Source organism: Lycium barbarum, chromosome 4 (assembly GCF_019175385.1).
Source record: "Lycium barbarum isolate Lr01 chromosome 4, ASM1917538v2, whole genome shotgun sequence".
Classification (NCBI taxonomy): domain Eukaryota; kingdom Viridiplantae; phylum Streptophyta; class Magnoliopsida; order Solanales; family Solanaceae; genus Lycium; species Lycium barbarum.
In genome coordinates, this window is record NC_083340.1 from 42,707,918 (window position 1) to 42,731,996 (window position 24,079).

Below are 24,079 nucleotides of genomic sequence, written 5' to 3' on the forward strand. Positions count from 1 at the left end.
GCCTTGGCCAAGTCTTCACAGCTTCTATTTTTTGAGTGTCGACTCGGATGCCATCATCTGAAATAACATGGCCTAGAAATGCCACCGAATTTAACCATAACTCGCACTTCGAGAACTTCGCATATAATTCTCGGGCTCGGAGAACGCCAAGAACAGTTCTTAGGTGATCTACATGTTCTGATTCTGTGCGGGAATATACCAAAACATCGTCGATGAATACTACCACGAAGAGGTCCAAGAATAGCCTGAACACATTATTCATTAAATTCATGAACACCGCCGGGGCATTTGTTAACCCAAACGACATCACTCGGAACTCGTAGTGACCATATCTTGTCCTGAAGGCAGTCTTGGGAATATCTGCTTCCCTAATTCTCACCTGATGATAACCCGATCTCAAATCTATCTTGGAGAACCACTTGGCGCCCTGTAATTGATCAAACAAATCGTCGATTCTGGGAAGAGGGTATTTATTCTTTATTGTTACCTTGTTCAACTGCCTGTAGTCGATGTACATTCGTAGAGATCTGTCTTTATTTTTAACGAACAAGACCGGTGCTCCCCACGGTGATGTACTGGGCCTAATGAAACCCTTCTCAAGTAAGTTTTTTAACTGTACCTTTAGCTCTTTCAGTTCTGCTGGAGCCATTCGGTACGGAGGAATATAAATAGGCTCGGTGTCTGGTAATACATCGATAGCAAAGTCGATTTCCCTTTCTGGAGGAAGACCTGGAAGTTCATCTGGGAATACATCTGGAAATTCGTTCACCACCGAAACAGGTTGGAAAGTTGGCGGCTTTGCCTCTGTATCATGAACCCGAACTAGATGATATATATATCCCTTGGCTATCATCTTTCTCGCCTTGAGGTAGGAAATAAACCTACCCTTTGGGGATGCAGTATTACCCTTCCATTCCAGTACGGGCTCTCCCGGGAATTAAAATCGAACCATTTTTGTCCTGCAATCGACATTAGCATAGCACGAGGCCAACCAATCCATTCCCATAATCACGTCAAAGTCTATCATTTCCAGTTCGATTAGATCGGCTTTGGTCCGGCGATCACATATCACAACGACACAATTTTTATATACTTTCCTCGCTATTACGGGATCACCAACCGGAGTGAACACCTCGAAAGGTTTAATTGGCTCAGGCTTCACCCCAATACAATCAGCAACATATGGGGTAACATAAGAGAAAGTAGAGCCCGGATCAATCAAAGCATATACGTGGCGGGAAAATATAGTCAGAGCACCTGTGACAACATCTGGGGAGGACTCGAGATCTTGACGCCCTACCAAAGCATATACGCAGGGCGGAACAGCACCTGAAGTAGATGCCCCCCCTCTGCCTCTGCCCCTACCTGCTGTAGCCTGAGAAGTCTGTGTTGTCGGGCGTACTGAGGAAGACCCAGCTGCTGACCCTGTAGGCTGAGTCCCAGCTCTACCCCTCGCTGAAGGGCACTCTCTCATTATATGGCCAACTTGCCCGCAAGCATAACAGGCATCTGAACGCTGACGGCACTGCCCGGAATGCAATTTACCTCACTGGCTGCACCGCGGTACTGGAAATCTTCGCTGACCAAAATTTCTCCTAGACTGAGAATCGGATGCCCTCGAACTCTGGCCCTATCCTGGCTGGAAAGAATGATCAACCCTCCTATCTGGGAATCTAGGAGGTGCACTAGTCGCTGGCTGACTTGAGTGCCTACAATGCACCAGTCTCGGTCCCCCTCTATATTCACTGCTGGCTCCCATGGATCTAGTTATCGTGCCTTGCCTTATATCATTATCACGATCGCTTCTTTGTTGCTGTTGTCGTTCCTCGAGATTTTGAGCATGTACTTGTATTCGGGGGATAACCATCCCGTCTTGCAAAGAGGCCGTCAAGCAATCTCTAAATAAGTGTGGCCCTAAACCACTCACAAACCTTTGGACTCAGTCTCCCATGTCGGCCACCATAGTTGGAGCATACCTGGCCAGAGAATTAAACTGGATACTATACTCTCGGGCACTCATACTTCCTTGCTTTAGATTCACGAACCTGTCCGCTCTAGCTCGGCGGACCTCAGGTGGAAAATAATGACGAATCAAAGCATCGACAAACTCTTGCCAGACAGGAGGAGGTGCATTTTCTGGTCTTGACGCTATCCAGTTGTTATACCACAATAACGCCACATCGCGGAATCTATAAGAGGCCAACTCTACCGATTCGGTCTCAGAAGCATGCATAAGTTTCAGCGTCCTGAACATCTCATCAACAAAGCCTTGGGGGTCCTCATCCGGCTTCGATCCGACAAATTCCGGAGGATTTAAAGTCAGGAAGTCAGGGGCTCTCATACTGGCGGAACGATCACTCGGGCCCGCATTGTGCCGCTATGCCTGGGCGGCAACCAATTGTGTCAGTAAGTGTATGGCCTCGGTCACTTGTTGACCCGAAGCAACTGGTGGGGGAATCGGGACTGAGGCTCCTCCCTGCTCTCCTACATTAGGCGAGGCCTCACCCTGTGATTCACTTTCCTCTACATTCACCGGAGGCTCCCTTTCTGCCCGCTTCTTCGTCGTAGCTTTGCCCTTCTGGGCAGCTGTAGCTTTTCCTTTCGGCGGCATTCTGAAATCACAACACACTTTTAGGGGGGGATAAAATCCTATGCATGACTCTATCGCACGATCTAATGAAAAGAATGATGGTCATTTTCCTAAATGCCTCTGTAGCCTCTAGTTTATTAGCGTGGCGCGCAACACACCATAAACAAGACTTTACTAGACATGGCTCGTAGACACTTCCTAAGACGAACTGCTCTTATACCACTTTTATCACGACCTGACTAGGGGCCGCGACGGGTACCAGGAGTTAACTGCTGAGCACCGCTCGTTCTATTACTCATCTTACTCGACTGATGCCCTTTTTATCATGTTTGTACTTAAACATAGGAAAATCATAGTTTACACGAAAACATAAATACTTTTATATCCATATGTAGAGATCTTTAGTGTATCAAAGTAATGAGTGCACATGAACATGAAAGATATGACACCATGCTACCCACACTACGCATCTACGAGCCTCTACTGACATACTATACAATGGATGGAACAAGACTTCGTCATGTCCAAAATATATATATATATATATATATATATATATATATATATATATATATATATATATATATATATATATATATATATATATATATATATATATATACATATGTACCAAAAGAGAAATCATAAGCACCTCCGAACAATGGAGTGCTCTCGACAGCTGACAGCTCCTAGGTATCTGGGTCAAGCTCGCCTCCCTGTCTACCTGTGGGCATGAACACAGCATCCAAAGAAAGCAACGTCAGTACGAACATTGTACTAAGTATGAGAGGCATAAACAATGAAGGAGAACAACAATAATGTAGTGAGAGCATCAATAAAAACATCTGAATCTGAATAATAGTCATAAGAGGAGTAATGCATGCTATCGTGCTCATACTTATCATAATATCATAAATGCATGACATGCAAGCTGCCCGTCCATGTCGGAACGGTGTGATAATCAATAATATGAGCCCGCGTCCAGGCCTCCCGCGTCTGGGGTACCATCTCATGCCGCCCACTAGTGGTGTCTGCCCATGCCCAAAAGGGTCATGGTATGTCTGTATCGCCGTCCGCCGAAGCGGTGTCTTCCCGGCCAACTAGGCCCGGTGTAAATGCAATCATGACATGCTCATGTAAAAATACTTATAACATTATATTTTTCAAAAATTTACTTGTTATTATACATGCATAAGGACTCTAGATCAGCTGTATTCCATCGAGGTGACGTAAGGTCGTGTACCCTCGATTCTATTATGGGCATACATGAACATTCTGCCCCACCTTGAAAGGATCAATGTATAAGGTGAGTGTATACAAGGAAAAACATCGTTTACGTTAGGAACATCATATCGTCTCTCTTGACTCATATAGCTATTTTATGCTCTCAAGCACTTGGCTTTCCGGGTATGGGAGAAACATGGAAGGAGAGAAAATGATGTCATGGGATTCATGCCATAGAAAGAAAGGGTCTAGCCTCACATACCTTTGTTGTCGAGCTAGGCTATCGCTCACTTGTCTTCTTTCGAAGTCACGTCGTTACCTTCTTGGGAGGATTTGGGCTAATGTTAGTTAATGGGTTACGGAAATGCATCGTTATTCCTAAGGAAAACTAGGCAGCATTCCCCTTGTTTCTACTACTTTTCCCTGTTTTATTGCAACTCCCAACATTTACTACAACACCCATAATATTGCAAGCGACAATCATCATTTATATACCTTACACAAAATCCACCATTTTCCGCCAATTTCCCCACATTTTATGGTTTTCTCTTATCATCATGATTTTACTCAATTAATACTTATTCCATGGTATATACGTCATTTATAATGTATTTATGATCATAACATATTTACTTTCATGATTCCATTCAACTATTATTCAATGATGATACAATTCACTCATGCAAGACCCATTTTCCATGTTCTTCTACATTTGAAATATCTAAGCCTTCCAATACCTCAAACAACATGAATTGATCAAGAAACTTACCTTGGATGATGGTTGAACAAGCCTTGAGTTGCAATACTTCGCTTAGACAAAACCCTAGTTTCACCTTCTTGGGAATTGCTTGACTTAGATGGTCCCTTGATGGGTTCTTGCACTTGGTTTCAAGAATTTAGTGTTGTTGATCATTGATTCTCTTTGAGTCTTGTGGATGAAATGTTTGGAGGGTTCAGGAAGTATCTTGAGGTGTATGGATGAAAATGACGTGAAATGAGGCTTAAGTCCCTTTTTAATAATTCAAAATCTGGTCTTTAATGAATATTTGTCGGGATGAACAGTGGTTGTAAACCATGGTTTACGGGTCGTAAACTAGTTTACGGTCCGTCCTCCATGGTCGTGTTTAAGCATCTCAGGCACAGAAAGTTTGGCTGAGGGTCATGGCAGTTTACGACCGAGGTTTACGGTCCGTAAACCAGTTTACGGGCCGTCCACCAAGTCGTTTTTAACAATTTCAACATTAACAGAAAGTTGAAGTTTGGAAAGCTGGAGGACGATGGTGGTTTACGGTCCGTAAATCACTTCACGGGCCATATACCACTTCACGACCACTGTGCTGGATAAAATTTCACAATGTTTTCATTTTCAAAAATTCACGAATCATCACCCCTTTCTTATACCCTTCGTTGGTCTATTCCTTGTACATGTACGGGGACTTTTCCGAGGTGTAACATTCTTCCCCCCTTTTGGAACATTCGTCCTCGAATGTTAAAATACTTGGAAATCCTAGAAAAATTTCGCCAGAGTTTCCTTTATACATTGGACACCGTCTACCTGCCACAACATCCCACAATATCTTCGCCTCACAAGGCTACATCACAAATACAGCATCTCTAAGGCCACTCACGACCAAAAACATAAAAATATAGTATACATACCTTATAATCTCGGCGTCTCATCATGGACCTCTCCTGGAGATTGGAATAAATGCGGGTACTTGGCTTTCATCTTCTCTTCCGCTTCCCAAGTCATTTCTTCTCGATTGCTATTTCGCCATAGGACTTTTACTGAAGCTACTTCCTTGTTCCGAAGTCTTCGCACGTGTCTGTCTAAAATAGCAACAGGTACTTCCTCATATGTCAGCTTCTCTATCACTTGCACATCCTCTACCGGAACTATCCTTGTTGGGTCTCCAATACATTTGCGGAGCATCGACACATGAAATACCGGATGAACTGCTTCAAGCTCCGAAGGCAAGTCCAATTCGTATGCTACATGACCCACCTTACGGACAATTTTATAGGGTCCGATGTATCTTGGACTTAGCTTCCCTTTCTTGCAGAACCTCATCACCCCTTACATTGGCGATACCTTCAGGAATACCCAGTCAATTACCTGGAATTCTAAATCCCGTCGGCGGTTGTCTGCATAAGACTTTTGGCGACTTTGAGCTGTTAACAGTCGGTCTCGAATCACTTTAACTTTTTCAACTGCTTGTTAGATCAAGTCGGGGCCTATGAATTGTACTTCTCCGGTTTCAAACGATCCAATTGGGGATCTACATTTTCTTCCATACAAAGCTTCATATGGGGCCATTTGAATATCGGAATGGTAGTTGTTGTTGTAGGCAAACTCAATCAATGGCAAATGATCATCCCTACTACCGCCGAAGTCTAGTACACACGCTCGTAACATATCTTCTAAAGTTTGAATGGTACGCTCGGCTTGCCCGTCAGTCTGTGGGTGAAATGCCGTGCTGAATTTGACTTGAGTACCTAACCCTTCTTGAAAAGATTTCCAAAACTTAGCTGTAAACGGGGCCCCTCTGTCTGTAATAATGGCTACAGGAATTCCATGAAGTCGCACAATTTCTTTTATCTCCACATTCAAAGGCGAGACCGTAGAATCATTGACAGTAATTCCTGCATTACCCGAATCAACTATACGTACCCCGAGGTTTGCTAATTGATGAAGCTCACGAACCATCTCTTTCTTTTATGGAGGAATCCCGCATAAACTTCCCATTGATCGACGGCTAAGCGCGTCGGCTACCACGTTCGCTTTTCCAGGATGGTACCGGATATTCACATCATAATCCTTCAACAATTCTAACCACTGCCTCTGCCGTAGGTTTAGCTCCTTCTGTTTAAAAATATGTTGGAGACTCTTGTGATCTGTATAGATATCGACGTGCACACCGTATAAGTAATGCCTCCATATCTTTAAGGCATGAATAACCATGGCCAATTCGAGATCATGAGTTGGATAATTCTGTTCATGTTTCCGCAATTGTCGCGAGGCATATGCAATGACCTTGCCATGCTGCATTAATACACATCCTAGTCCCACACCAGAAGCGTCACAATATACAACATAACCATCCGGCCCTTCTGGAAGTGTTAACACTGGAGCTGAGGATCAATCTGTCTTTTAGCTCTTGGAAACTACGCTCACAAGCATCGTTCCACTGAAATTTCGTCGACTTCTGGGTTAGCTTCGTTAATGGGGCTGAAATGGATGAAAATCCCTCTACGAACCTCCGATAATAACCTGCCAAGCCCAGAAAACTACGAACTTCTGTACGCGTCGTAGGCCTTGGCCAAGTCTTCACAGCTTCTATCTTTTTAGTGTCGACTCGGATTCCATCATCTGAAATAACATGGCCTAGAAATGCCACCGAATTTAACCAGAACTCGCACTTCGAGAACTTCGCACGGGCTCGGAGAACGCCAATAATAGTTCTTAGGTGATCTGCATGTTCTGATTCTGTGCGGGAATATACCAAAACATCATCGATGAATACTATCACGAAGAGGTCCAAGAATGGCCTGAACACATTATTCATTAAATTCATGAACACCGCCTGGGCATTTGTTAACCGAAACGACATCACTCGGAACTCGTAGTGACCATATCTTGTCCTGAAGGCAGTCTTGGGAATATCTGCTTCCCTAATTCTCACCTGATGATAACCCGATCTCAAATCTATCTTGGAGAACCACTTGGCGCCCTGTAATTGATCAAACAAATCGTCGATTCTGGGAAGAGGGTATTTATTCTTTATTGTTACCTTGTTCAACTGCCTGTAGTCGATGCACATTCGTAGAGATCCGTCTTTCTTCTTCACGAACAAGACCGGTGCTCCCCACGGTGATGAACTGGCCTAATGAAACCCTTCTCAAGTAAGTCTTTTAACTGTACCTTTAGCTCTTTCAGTTCTGCTGGAGCCATTCGGTACGGAGGAATAGAAATAGGCTCGGTGTCTGGTAATACATCGATAGCAAAGTCGATTTCCCTTTTTGGAGGAAGACCTGGAAGTTCATCTGGGAATACATCTGGAAATTCGTTCACCACCGGAACAGAATGGAAAGTTGGCGGCTTTGCCACTGTATCATGAACCCGAACTAGATGATAAATATAGCCTTTGGCTATCATCTTCCTCGTCTTGAGGTAGGAAATAAACCTACCCTTTGGGGATGCAGTATTACCCTTCCATTCCAGTACGGGCTCTCCCGGGAATTAAAATCGAACAATTTTTGTCCTGCAATCGACATTAGCATAGCACGAGGCCAACCAATCCATTCCCATAATCACGTCAAAGTCCAACATTTCCAGTTCGATTAGATCGGCTTTGGTCCGGCGATCACATATCACAACAACACAATTTTTATATACTTTCCTCGCTATTACGGGATCACCAACCGGAGTGAACACCTCGAAAGGTTTAATTGGCTCAGGCTTCACCCCAATACAATCAGCAACATATGGGGTAACATAAGATAAGGTAGAGCCCGGATCAATCAAAGCATATACGTCGCGGGAAAATATAGTCAGAGCACCTGTGACAACATCTGGGGAGGACTCTAGATCTTGACGCCCTGCCAAAGCATATACGCGGGGCGGAACAGCACCTGAAATAGATGCCCCCCCTCTGCCTCTGCCCCTACCTGCTGTAGCCTGAGAAGTCTGTGCTGTCGGGCGTACTGAGGAAGACCCAGCTGCTGACCCTGTAGGCTGAGTCCCAGCTCTACCCCTCGCTGAAGGGCACTCTCTCATTATATGGCCAACTTTCCCGCAAGCATAACAGGCATCTGAACCCTGACGGCAATGCCCGGAATGCAATTTACCGCACTGGCTGCACCGCGGTACTGGAAATCTTCGCTGACCAAAATCTCCCCTAGACTGAGAATCGGATGCCCTTGAACTCTGGCCCTGTCCTGGCTGGAAAGAATGATCAACCCTCCTATCTGGGAATCTAAGAGGTTCACTAGTCGCTGACTGACTTGAGTGCCTAGAATGCACTGGTCTCGGTACCCCTCTATATTCACTGCTGGCTCCCATGGATCTAGTTCTCTTGCCTTGCCTTCTATCATTATCACGATTGCTTCTTAGTTGTTGTTGTCGTTCCTCGAGATTTTGAGCATGTGCTTGTATTCGGGGGATATCCATCCCGTCTTGCAAAGAGGCTGTCAAGCAATCTCTAAATAAGTGTGGCCCTAAACCACTCACAAACCTGTGGACTCGGTCTCCCATATCGGCCACCATAAATGGAGCATACCTGTCAAGAGAATTAAACTGCATACTATACTCTCGGGCACTCATACTTCCGTGCTTTAGATTCAGGAACCTGTCCGCTCTAGCTCGGCGGACCTCAGGTGGCAAATAATGACGAATGAAAGCATCGAGAAACTCTTGCCAGACAGGAGGAGGTGCATTTTCTGATCTTGACGCTATCCAGTTGTTATACCACAATATCGCCACATCGCGGAGTCTATAAGAGGCCAACTCTACCGATTCGGTCTCAGAAGCATGCAAAAGATTCAGCGTCCTCAACATCTCATCAACAAACCCTTGGGGTCCTCATCCGGCTTCGACCCGAAAAGTTTCGGAGGATTTAAATTCAGGAAGTCAGGGGCTCTCGTACTGGCGGAACGATCACTCGGGCCCGCATTGTGCCGTTGTGCCTGGGTGGTAACCAATTGTGTCAGTAAGTGTATGGCCTCAGTCACTTGTTGACCCGAAGCAACTGGTGGGGGAATCGGTACTGAAGCTCCTCCCTGCTCGCCTATATTAGGTGAGGCCTCACCCTGTGATTGACTTTCCTCTACATTCACCGGAGGCTCCCTTTCTGCCTGCTTCTTCGTCGTAGCTTTGCCTTTCTAGGCAGCTGTAGCTTTTCCTTTCGGCGGCATTCTGAAATGACAACGCACTTTTAGGGGGGGGATAAAATCCTATGCATGACTCTATCGCACGATCTAATGAAAAGAAGGATGGTCATTTTCCTAAATGCCCTGTATCATCTTGTTTATTAGTGTGGCGCGCAACACACCATAAATAAGACTTTACTAGACACGGCTCGTAGACACTTCCTAAGACGAACTGCTCTGATACCACTTTTATCACGACCCGGCTAGGGGCCGCGACGAGTACCAGGAGTTAACTGTCGAGCACCGCTCGTTCTATTACTCATCTTACTCGACTGATGCCCTTTTTATCATGTTTGTACTTAAACATAGGAAAATCATAGTTTACACGAAAACATAAATACTTTTATATCCATATGTAGAGATCTTTAGTGTATCAAAGTAATGAGTGCACATGAACATGAAAGATGTGAGACCATGCTACCCACACTACGCATCTACGAGCCTCTACTGACATACTATACAATGGACGGAACAAGACTCCGTCATGCCCAAAATATATATATATATATATATATATATATATATATATATATATATATATATACATATGTACCAAAAGAGAAATCATAAGAACCTCCGAACAATGGAGTGCTCTCGACAGCTGACAACTCCTAGGTATCTGGGTCAAGCTCGCCTCCCTGTCTACCTGTGGGCATGAACACAACGTCCAAAGAAAGCAACGTCAGTACGAACATTATACTGAGTATGAGAGGCATAAACAATGAAGGAGAACAACAATAATGTAGTGAGAGCATCAATAAAAACATCTGAATCTGAATAATAGTCATAAGAGGAGTAATGCGTGCTATCTTACTCATACTTATCATAATATCATAAATGCATGACATGCAAGCTTCCCGTCCAAGTCGGAACGGTGTGATAATCAATAATCTGAGCCCGCATCCAGGCCTCCCGCGTCCGGGGTACCATCTCATGCCGCCCACTAGTGGTGTCTGCCCATGCCCAAAAGGGTCATGGTGTGTCCGTATCGCCGCACGCCGAAGCGGTGTCTGCCCGGCCAACTAGGCCCGGTGTAAATGCAATCATGACATGCTCATGTAAAAATACTTATAACATTATATTTTTCAAAAATGTACTTGTTATTATACATGCATAAGGACTCTAGATCAGCTGTATTCCATCGAGGTGACGTAAGGTCGTGTACCCTCGATTCTATTATGGGCATACATGAACATTCTGCCCCACCTTGAAAGGATCAATGTATAAGGTGAGTGTATACAAGGAACAACATCGTTTACGTTAGGAACATCATATCGTCTCTCTTGACTCATATAGCTATTTTATGATCTTAAGCTCTTGACTTTCCGGGTATGGGAGAAACACGGAAGGAGAGGAAATCATGTCATGGGATTCATGCCATAGAAAGAAAGGGTCTAGCCTCACATACCTTTGTTGTCGAGCTAGGCTATCGCTCACTTGTCTTCCTTCGAAGTCACGTCGTTACCTTCATGAGAGGATTTGGGCTCATGTTAGTTAATGGGTTACGGAAATGCATCGTTATTCCTAAGGAAAACTAGGCGGCATTCCCCTTGTTTCTACTACTTTTCCCCGTTTTATTGCAACTCCCAACATTTACTACAACACCCATAATATTGCAAGCGACAATCAGCATTTATATACCTTACAAAAATCCACCATTTTCCGCCAATTTCCCCACATTTTATGGTTTTCTCTTATCATCATGATTTACTCACTTCATACTTATTCCATGGTCTATACGTCATTTATAATGTATTTATGATCATAACATATTTACTTTCATGATTCCATTCAACTATTATTCAATGATGATACTATTCACTCATGCAAGACCCATTTTCCATGTTCTTCTACATTTGAAATATCTAAGCCTTCCAATACCTCAAACAACATGAATTTATCATGAAACTTACCTTGGATGATGATTGAACTAGCCTTGAGTTGCAATACTTCGCTTAGACAAAACCGTAGTTTCACCTTCTTGGGAATTGCTTGACTTAGATGGTCCCTTGATAGGTTCTTGCACTTGGTTTCAAGAATTTAGTGTTGTTGATCATTTATTCTCTTTTAGTCTTGTGGATGAAATTTTTGGAGGGTTCTAGAAGTCTCTTGAGGTGTATGGATGAAAATGACGTGACATAAGGCTTAAGTCCCTTTTTAATAATTCAAAATCTGGTCTTTAATGAATATTTGTCGGGATGAACAGTGGTTGTAAACCATGGTTTATGGGCCGTAAACTAGTTTACGGTTCGTCCTCCATGGTCGTGTTTAAGCATCTCAGGAACAGAAAGTTTGGCTGAGGGTCATGGCAGTTTACGACCGAGGTTTACGGTCCGTAAACCAGTTTACGGGCCGTCCACCAAGTCATTTTTTAACCATTTCAACATTAACAGAAATTTGAAGTTTGGAAAGCTGGAGGACGATGGTGATTTACGGTCTGTAAATCACTTTACGGGCCGTATACCACTTCACGACCACTGTGCTGGATAAAATTCCACAACTTTTTCATTTCCAAAAATTCACGAATCATCACCCCTTGCTTATACCCTTCGTTGGTCTATTCCATGTACATGTACGGGGACTTTTCTGAGGTGTAACACTAACCCTTCTTTCAATAAGGCATGGTTTCTGGGCTATATATCTATCCTTTCATGAGTCGATAATGTCCTCCAAATGATTCTATCTTTAAAGCTACTAAAGCTCATGATTTTCGTTACGTTACGATCCTACTAAATTCCTTATATGATGGGTGATCCTCTAAGGATAGATGTAATGAAACGACGATAGTAATGATGCCAAAGATGCTTATGAGCTCTTATGTATATGTGTCTATGTATGACTATTATGTAATACCGAGCTTATATGGCCGGGTATGATATGTATTGCACGCACACCACTACAGTTGGGTACGAATAACCCTGAGCGTTTCCATGGCTGGGTATGTCAAACACCGATCCTTTATGGTCGGGTATGCTATGAATACGAATACGAATATGAATGTGATTATGGATATGAATACGGATAGGAGTACGGATACGGATATGGATCTATGTATATGCACACATGTATGTACACAATTACGCAGTACAAACGGAAGGTCCCTATGAAAATCAAGTAAGTGTCTATGACGATGGTTCTTCTACCTCCCATCTTATGTTATTCCTTATGTTGTCTCTTATGCTTCTATAATGATTTTGATTATGCTTTACATACTCAGTACATTCTTCATACTGACATCCTTTTGTTTGTGGATGCTGCATCATGCCCGAAGGTGGCCAGGGAGACAGGCTTGATGCATAGCTTTATTACTCAGGGACTACATAGCGGAGCTCCATTTCATTCGGAGCTACAGCTTTTGGTATCCATCCTTTTGTGTACATACTTATGGGCATGGCGGAGTCCTGTCCCGCCTATATGATATGACATACTCTCCTTAGAGACTCATAGACATGTGTATATGGTTAGATGTATTTAGCCTTTCGGCTTATATTTGTATATCATTTTGTTAGCCTCGTCGGCTTATGTATGTTGATATGGGCATAGTTGTTAATGGTGATATAAATGTATTGTTGCCCAATGGGATTAGTATGAATGATGGATGGAAATCATGATTTAGCTATGCGGCTCACCTAGATGTAAATGTGAATGTATGATAAGAGGTGCCCGGGTGGGATAGCACCGGGTACCCGTCATGGCCCTCCGGTTGGGTCGTGACACCTGGATGTGGAGGTCCACTTCTCCCAATGAATCACACTGAGAGCCATCAAAAGCTCTTACATTGGTTTGTCTTTGGTGAATCTTGCCCATATCATATCCTAACTGCCTCAAAGTGTTTGCGGGACAGATGTTTAGTCCTGCCCCGTTATCTAACAAGTACTCATTCTACTACCTTCTCTCAGCATTCCAGAGTAATGTAGAGTGCCTTGTTGTGAGTAGTCCCTTCTTCTTGTGCTTCCTCCTTGGTAAATAAATATTGTGTTCTCTAATCACATGAGCTACCAAGTCTTCACTACTCGTGCCCTCCGGTACATACGCTTCATTTAATACTTTTATTAATGCCTGCCTGTGTGGTGGGGAACTGATTAACAGAGCTAACATCGAAATCTGAGCTGGTGTCTTCTTCAAGTGTTCCATAATTGAATATTCTTTCGGCTACATTCGGTTCCAAAAGTCCTCCGCTTCGCCCTAGGTGATTGCTCTTTTCTGAGTCGTTTCTCTTGTTGGTGCATTCTGCGCCAATTTTTCTGGGGTATAGCATCTCCTCGAGCGGGTCATTCCCTGTGCCACAATCGCTTGGACCATAAATTCGTTTCTTGGTGCCGGTATTGTCTGTTGGGATACCTGGGCTACCACTAGCACTGGAATTGGTACTTTGAAACGTGGGCGCTCTTGAATCGTGAGAAAAGCCACTATTTGCTCTATTGCTTTGACAGAGCTGGGGACCAAGGTTCTGCATACCACCCAATCTTCTTCTTTCTCTATTATGTGGATAACATTATTCCCATGATTTGGCAACGGTTTGTGTTCACATTAGGTGTTGCCGTTTGAAGTGTGATCTCTCTTTTATCAATCAGATCTTGAATCTTGTGCTTCAGGTTAATGTAATCCTCAGTGTTGTGACTACTACCTCCTAAGTGGGAAGCACAAGTCTGATCCACCCTATAAAAGCGACTCCCTGGTTGAGCCAGCTTCGGAGGAACGGTCTGGATAAGGCCCGCGGTGTGTAGCCTCTCGAAGATTTGGGTCCTCGACTCTTCCAGCGGGGTAAACACTCGGGCTGGTTTCTTTTCAAAAGTCGGACGTGGCAAGTGATAGATCAGAGGTGGTGGTTTGTTTTGATAATTTGGTGGTAGGTTTTTTTGGTAGTTCTGTGATGGGTTGTTTTTTGGTGGACGATAAGCAGGAGCCTTTACTTGGAAATTCTGTGGTAGTGGTTGATAAGTAGAAGCGGGCACTTGGGCATTTGATGGTGCAGTTGAATATGTTGGCGTAAGCAACCAGAAGTTAGGCTGCGCGTAGAAGATAGGCACAGGATTGTATGGCGAAGTCGGGTAGTTGTTTCACGACCCAATTTGACTAAGTCGTGCGGGCACTTACCTTTTCCACCTTGGTAAGCGAACCCTCAACCCAACGGAAATAAAGACATAAATAAATAATCAATCAAGCGGAAGAGAATAATCACGTAAGTCTTACAATAATATATAATAGAATAGTGCGGAAACAAAGAAATACCCCCAGGGTCTAGTCTAAGCCATACAAGAGCACCTAAGTCAAAATATACAAGTCTGGAATATAAATATACATCAATACTGTCTATGTCTTAGAATAGAAAAGTAAAACATAATAAAAGGAGTCTTCAAGGTAGCAGACGACTCGTGCTCACCCTGGAAATTCGATGCTAAGCTGATGGCGACTATCAGCCATAGGAGACGGAAGAAGACCTAACCTGGAACTCTGCATTCATAAAAGAATGCAGCAACTGCAGTTCAGTACAATACCACAGTATTGGTAGGTATCATAGGTCGACTAAATATAGCTAACATAATCCAGATAATAAAGCAAGATAGGTAGAAAATCAATAGGTATAAGTCAAACATAATAGGAAATAAGTACACGTCATCGCCTAAGTAGAGTATCTAAACCCAAATGTGCCAAGTCTCAATAAATCCAATCCGAATCCAACATCATAAGTAAAGCACCAAACCATCTCAATATAAGCCATGATGCAATGTAATGCAATAATGTATGAATGCAAATGCAATGCCATGCAATGTTGTGTACACATGTACTACGGACGGAATACCTCCACATCTCGGTAGAACAACCCAAGGTGACTCACGAAGTCTAAGTACCACTCGTCTCGGATCTTTTCCCAACAGATAGACGAGACTCCGAATCTTTACCCAGGGAGGGTTCTCACCAGCACTACCCTGGGGGACCCGCGGAGTCCATGCACTCACTCAATCCATGATTTCAGGACTAACATCGGATATCGGACTCTCACATTACTCTCACTTAAAAATCGAGCCCAACTCATCACAGTGTTTCATCAAGTACTAACAATCTATCAACAGTATGTCATGAGAATGTGTGCAATGCATGTGCCAACATCAAGAATCAGATCAACATCACAAGTACCAACATGGGTACGCCAACAAAATATCAATGTCACAAGTACCAACATGGGTACACCAACAACATATCAATGTAACAAGTACCAACATGGGTACACCAACAATATATCAGTGTCACAAATACCAACATGGGTATGCCAACAATATCATGAAAGACTAAACAAGTCATATAGAACTATATTTATGCATCAGCATCCACCCGTAAAGTACTACAATATCACAATCAAGATGGAACAACAATTCCCAATAACTACTAACAACACATGGCATCAAACCAACACAATAAAACAATCAAGTCACAACACAACGGGGTGGCTAGCCCAATCACACAACAAGGCCTAACCTAAGGCAATAACCAACCCAACTTCATACCCGAAGGTTTACATGCTTTCTCCAAAAATATAATCTAAATATATGCTTCGCTATACAAAGTCTCACCAAGGGTAAGCCATAACCTACCTGGATGGCCGAACAACAAACACCAACAATCCCTCTTTAGCCTTGCCCTTCCGATGAGCCTCATGATTAAAGAAGTCTAGGCATATTCGAAATCTAGATTAAAAATCATGAAGATTGATACTAATATTGCTATCATTCAATTTAAGTCAAAACCAACCCTAGAATTTGGGAAAACGGACCCCACAAGGGCAAAACGGGAAACTCGGGGGTAAATTATCAAATTAAACACTAGGTGATCAAAACCCATCAACTAATTGCTGAATTAACTCAAAGATTCACCCAATTTCGAAATTCAAGTAAAACCCCCAATTTTTGGGTATAAGTCCTAACTCTTGGATTCAAGGATTCAACACTAATAATGGAAGATATATGATTAATAACCTTAGATACATCATAATTTAGCATCAACGCACTCAATTTTATCATTAATAAGCCTAGGTAGAAAATCCCCCCAAACCCACTTTAAATCTTCCATTACTGAGGGACTAACAAGGAAAGAGGAATTCTATGATGATTAGAAAAAAGGAATTAGTAAAAAGGTTAGCAAGACTTACTACCAAGAGTTTTCTTCAAAATTATCCTAAAACAATCCCTAAGAGCTCAATTTTCATAATAGGAATAAATGATAGACTAAGGGCTTTTTAATACACACTTAATGAAATAACAGGCCCGATACACACTTAATGAAATAACAGGCCCGATACCGCCACGGCGGCAGCGAGGCCGCCACGGTGTTACCGCCCCAGCGCCACTCCAGACCATCCCGACGGCTTAGGGAAAACACACTTGGCTGCCCCAGTGGCCATCCCACCGCAACATCGGTGCAGCTGGGACGGTACTGGTGCCGCTCTGGCGGACACCAAGTACCAGAATCCCAAAAGTTTTCTAAGTCTCAACCGAAATCCCGAATCACTCCCGAGGCCATCTGCTCCCAAACCACATACACATACCCACATAAAAACATGATACGAACGCACTTGTGGCCTCGGAAGTTCCAGCGGAGGTCTCGTTGACCGAATCAACTGCCGATACCTTATTTTCAACTTCCAAACCCAAGTCCCAAAATGCATCCGAGTGCATTGGGAACCAAACCATATATACAAACAAATTCTAAACGACCATCCGGACCTCTCAGAATCGACAGATTTTCAAAAAAGGTTCGTTTACCCAAAAGTCAACTTTGAGTCAACTCTTTTCGTTTAAAGCCTAAATTTCGCAAAACGTTGCCCGAATCAAATCTAGACACCTTGAGAAACGTGTCAATGATTCCCTAGGGTTAAAAATAAGATAACTAAGCTCGAAAAGGGGTGAAACTGCCGGAAAGACTATAACGACCAAACGGGTCGTTACATCAGATACCAATTGAACCATCACTCGTCCTTGAGCGAAAAAAAGAAAGAAGCGGGGAAATACCTGAATCAGCAAACAACTAAGGATATCGGCTATGCATGTCGGACTCAGTCTCCCAAGTAGCCTCCTCAATAGGATGGTGCTTCCGTTGCACCTTCACAGAAGCAATCTTCTTCGACCTCAACTTTCGAACCTGCATATCCAAGATCGCAATAGGCTCCCCCTCATAGGTCAAATTTTCATCAAGTAGCATCGAATCCCAACAAACAATGTAAATACCGTCAGCGTGGTACTTCTTCAGCATAGAAACATAAAAAACCGGATGAACTCCGGCCAAGCTTGGTGGCAAGGCTAACTCATAAGCATCATCACCTACTTGGTCAACAATCTCAAATGGGCCAATATACCTGGGGCTCAACTTTCCCCTCTTCCCAAACCTCATAACACCCTTCATGGGTGAAACCTTCAATAGAACCTGGTCACTAACGACAAACTCTAGATCTCAGACCTTCCGGTCCGCATATATCTTCTGTCGACTCTGAGCTGCCAAAATCTTAGACTGAATAACTCTCACTCTATCAAGGGACTCTCTCAACAGATCAATACTCCAAGGTCGAGCCTCGAACCCATCAAACTAACCAATCGGAGATTTATATCTCCTACCATATAAAGCCTCAAAAGGCGCCATGTCAATACTCGAATGCTAACTGTTATTGAACGCAAACTCTACCAATGGTAAGTGTTGATCCCAATGACTACCAAAATCAATAACACACGCTCTCAATATGTCCTCGAGCACGTCGATGGTCCGCTCGGACTGGCCATCGATCTAGGGATGAAAAGTTGTACTGAGATCCAATTGGGTACCCAACTCCTTATGAAACGCCCTCCACAATCGGAAAGTGAAGATAGTACCCCGATCAGATATAACAGAAATAGGAACCCCATGCAATCTCATAATATCCCAAAAGTACAACTTGGCTAACTTCTCCGCGGTATAGGAAACCTGAACTGGAACAAAGTGAGCGGATTTAGTCAACGATCAACTATCACCCAAATAGAATCAAACTTGCCCAGGGTCTTCGAAAGACCCACAACAGAATCCATGCTAATCCTCTGCCACTTCCACTCGGGAATGGATATCCTCTGAAGCACACCGCCGGGTCGTTGGTGCTCATACTCTACCTGCTGACAATTCCCATACTTAGCCATGAAATCAACTATATCCCTCTTCATCTGATGCCACCAATAGTGTTGTCTCAAATTACGGTACATCTTAGTCGCCCCCGGATAAATGGAATAGCGAGAGCTATGAGCCTAACGCAGATAAGCAGATAAATCAACAAGTATAAGTCAATGTAATCAAATCCAAGTATACGTCATCGCCAACGTAAAGCATCTAATCCCAAATATGCCAAGTCTGAATATATCCAGTCCGAATCCAACATCACAAGTACAACACCAAAACATCTCAAAACTAAGTCATAATGCAATGCAACACAATACTGTATGAATGCAATGCAATTCCATGGAAATGTTGTGTACACATGTACTCCGAACAAAAATATCGACATCTCGATAGCACAACCAGTGTGACTCGCGAAGTCTAAGTGTCACCTATCCCGGATCTTTGCCCAACAGACAGACGGGACCCCGGATGTTTGCCCACGGAAGGTTCTCACCGGCACCACTCTAGGGGACCCACGGAGTCCATGTACTCACTCAACGATTTCGGAACTAACATCGGATATCGACCATCTCACGTCACTCAAGCAAAATCGTCGAGCCCAGCTCATCAAAATGTGTCATAAAAAATCATCAGTATCTCAATAGTGTATCATGAAAATGAGAGTGCGCGCAATGCATGAATCAACATCAATAATCATGCTCAATATCACAAGTAGCAACAAAGGGTACGCCAATAATATATCTAAATCACAAATACCAATAGTGGGTATGCCAATAGTATAATTGAATCACAAGTACCAACAATGAGTACGCCAATAATATCATAATCAAGATGATAAAACAGAATCCAATATCTATCAAAAATTCATGACATCAAGCCAGCACAGTAGAACAATCAAATCACAACACAACGGGGTGGCTAGTCCCAACACACAACAGGGCCCAACCTAAGGCAATATCCAACCCAACTTTATATCCGAAGGTTCACATGCTGTCTCTCACATTATAATCTAAATATGTACTTCGCTATACGAAGACTTACCAAGGGTAAACCATAACCTTCCTGGATAGTTGAACCGCAAACACTAACAACTCACTCGTTCACCTTGCCTTTCTGCTGAGCCTCAGAATCAAAGTAATTCTAGGCATATTCAAAATCTAGATTAGAAATCATGAAGAATGATACTAATGTTGCTACTATTCAAGTTAGGTCAATTCTAACCCTAGATATTAGGGAAACGGGCCCACAAGGGAAAAACAGGAAATTCGAAAGCAAAATATAAATTAAGCACTAGGTGATCATAACCCAACCACTAATTGCTAAATTAACCCATAAATTTACCCAATTCGAATTTGAAGCAAAACCGCCAATTTGGGTATAAACCCTAACTCTTTGATTCTAAAATTCAACACTAGAAATGGAAGATGTATGATTAATAAGCTTAATTTGATATTTTACCCCCGAATTTTCGATTTTGACCTTGTGGGCCTCGTTTCCCCATATTCTAGGGTTGGTTTTAACCTAATTTGAATGATAGCAATATAGGTATAATTCTTCATGATTTCTAATCTAGATTTCGAATATGCCTAGACTTCTTTGATCTTGAGGCTCAGCAAAAGGCCAAGGCTAAAGAGTGATTGTTGGTGTTTGCTGTTCGGACATCTAAGTAGGTGATGGCTTACCCTTGGTGAGACTTCGTGTAGCGAAGCATATATTTAGATGATATTGTCAGAGACAGCATGTAAACCTTCGGGTATAAAGTTGGGTTGAATATTGCCTTTGGTTGGGCCCAGTTGTGTGATTAGGGCTAGCCACCCCATTATGTTGTGATTGTTTGGTCTATTGTAATTGGGTTGATGCCACGTGATTAATAGTAGATATTGGGAACTGTTGTTCCGTCTTGATTATGATATTGTAGTACCTCACTTGTTGATGTTGATACGAGGATAGAGTTCCATATGACTTGTGTAATGATTTTGTTGGCGGACCCATGTTGGTTTTTGTGATATTGATTTGATTATTGATGTTGACATATACATTGCACGCATTCTCATCCTTCATGATATACTGTTGATACATCGTGGTACTTGATGAAACAATGTGATGAGCTGGGCTCAATTTTTGGATTATAGTGATGTGAAAGTTCGATATCTGATGTTTGTCTCGGAATCGTGATCTGATCCAATAAGGATTCACCTAATTCTGAATTTTAAGTAAACCCCCAATTTTTTGGTACAAACTCTAACTCTTAGATTCAAGGATTCAACACTAATAATGAAAGATATGTGATTAATAACCTTAGATACATCATAATCTAGCATAAACCCAATCAATTTCGTCATTTAAAAGCCTAAGTAGAATATCCATTAGATTCACTTTTTATCTTCCATTACTAAGGAACTAATAAGAAGAGGGGAATTCTAAGATGATTAGAGGTAATGAATTAGTAAAGATATTAGCAAGACTTACCATCTAGCAAAGTCCCAAAGAGCTCAAATTTCGTAATGGTGATAAATGATAGACTCAGGGCTTTTTAATACACACTTCATGAAATAACAGGACTGATACTGCCACGACGGCATCGGGGCCACCACGGCGCCGCCGCCCTGGTGCCTTCCCAGACCGTTGGGGTGGTCTGGGCAAAACATACTTGGCTGCCACAGCGGCCATCCCACCTCAACAGCGGGGCCGCAGGGACAGCACTGGTGCCGCTCTGACGGCGGACACCAGGTACCATAATCTCAAATAATTTTCTAAGTCTCAATCGAAATCCTGAACCACTCCTAAGGCCATCTGCTCTCAAACCACGTACACAGACCCACATAATAACACGCTACGAACGTGCTCGTGGCCTCAAAATTTTCAACGGAGGTCTCATTAATCGAGTCAACCCCCGATACCTCATTTCCAATTTCCCAACCCAACTCCCAAAATGCATCCAAGTGCATTGGGAACCAAACTAGATATACATACAAGTTCTAAACGACCATACAGAACTCTTGAAATCGACGAATTTCCAGAATAGGTCCGTTTACCCAAACGTCAACTTTGAGTCAACTCTTTTTCACTTAAAGCCCAAATTTTAGAAAAGGTCGCCCGAATCAAATCTATACACCTCGAGAAGCATGTCAACAGTCCCTTCGGGTAAAAAACAAGCTAACCAAGCTCGGTAAGGGGCGAAAATGCCGAAAAGACTATAACGATCAAACGGTTCGTTACATCTGCTCTCACCGCTCCAAATGAATTCTCTCTGGATCACCGATAGTTACACCACTACGAGGAAAAGGAGAAGGCATGGAGGAACGAGCAAGCTAATCGCGACAAAGACATCGAGCGAAAAATGGAAAAATTGCAGGAAAACTCCAACAGAGTCATGAGGAAGTCTACAGGTCTAAGTTACGACAACCTGTGCATGCACCCAGACTTGGACTTTATAGAAAGGTTAAGATAAAAAAGTTTGAGATGTTCAACGGGACAGCGAATCCCAAAGCCCATCTTCGTTCTTACTGTAACCAACTAGTCAGCGTCAAGAGAAACTAAGCTCTGATCTTGAGACTATTCAGCCGAAGTTTGATTGGAGAGGCCGCTGAATGGTTGACGAAACAAGATATGCATTGATGGCTCACATGGGAAGACATGACCGAGTCCTTCATGGAAATATTTCCATTCAATATCGAGACTGTGCCAGAAAGATGCTATCTAGAGAAGGTAAAACAAAAGTCATCACAAAACTACCATGCGTTTGCTAGCCGTTGGAGGGTTGAGGTCGCCACTATTTGTACGGTGTCCATTGTGAGGTTTTCACCAATCTCTGTAGTCTTTAGCATGTGTTTACCCAGAGAGATCTTAATTTCAGGTAGCGCCGATGGATGGAGATCTTTTAAGACTATGACATCTCTATCCTTTTTCATCCTGGGAAAGCTAACGTGGTAGCTGATGCCTTAAGTCGCAAAGTAGTGAATATGGAGAGTTTAGCTCGTTTGATTGTTTCCGATCGTCTGTTGGCCATGGAGGTTCAGAATCTAGCCAATAGGTTTGTTCGCCTTGATATATCAGCCCCAGGTAGGATTTTGGCTTGTGTAGAGGCGAGGTCATCCTTATTTCGAGATAGAGTTTTAAGGGGTGAGGCCAAGGAGACCGTGATTGATTCTGAGGGCATTTTGAGGATTAGGGGACGCGTGTGCGTTCCTCATGTTGGTGATTTGATTCAGTTGATCTTGTCTGAGGCTCATAGCTCTCGATATTCCATTCATCCGAGGGCAACTAAGATGTATCGTGATTTGAGGCAGCATTATTGGTGGCATCAGATGAATGGGAATTGTCAGTAGGTAAAGTATGAGCACCAGCGACCCAGCGATGTACTTCAGAGGATGCCCATTCCCAAGTAGATGTGGGAGAGGATTGTCATGAATTTTGTAATGGGTCTTCCGAAGACCCTGGGTTAGTTTGAATTTATTCAGGTGATAGTTGATCGGTTGACTAAGTCCGTTCACTTTGTTCCGGTTCAGATTTCTTATGCCACGGAGAAGTTAGCCAAGTTATGCATTCGAAATATTATGAGATTGCATGGGGTTCCTATTTCAGTTGCATCTGATCGGGGTACTATTTTCAGGTCCTGATTCTGGAGGGCTTTTTATGAGGACTTGGGTTCCCGAGTGGATATCAGTATAACTTTTCATCCCCATATCGATGGCCAGTCCGAGCGGACCATTCAGGTGCTCAAGGACATATTGACAGCATGTGTTATTGATTTTGGAGGTCATTGGGATCAGCACTTATCATTGGCAGAGTTTGCGTACAATAACAGTTATCATTCAAGTATTGGCATGGCGCCTTTTGAGTCTTTATATGGTAAGAGGTGTAGATCTCCGGTTGGTGGGTTTGAGGTTCAACCTTGGGGTAAAAATCTGTTAAAAGAGTCCCTTGATAGGGTGAGAGTTATTCAGGCCAAGCTTTTAGCAGCATAGAGTCGATAGAAGATGTATGCGGAGCGGAAGGTCCGAGATTTAAAGTTTGCTATTAGTGACTAGGTCCTATTGAAGGTTTCACCCATGAAGGGTGTTATGAGGTTTGGGAAGAGGGGAAAGTTGAGCTCCATGTATATTGGCCTATTTGAGATTGTTGACCGTATGGGCAATGTTGCTTATGAGTTAGCCTTGCCGCCAGGCTTGGCGGGAGTTCATCCGATTTTTCATGTTTCTATGT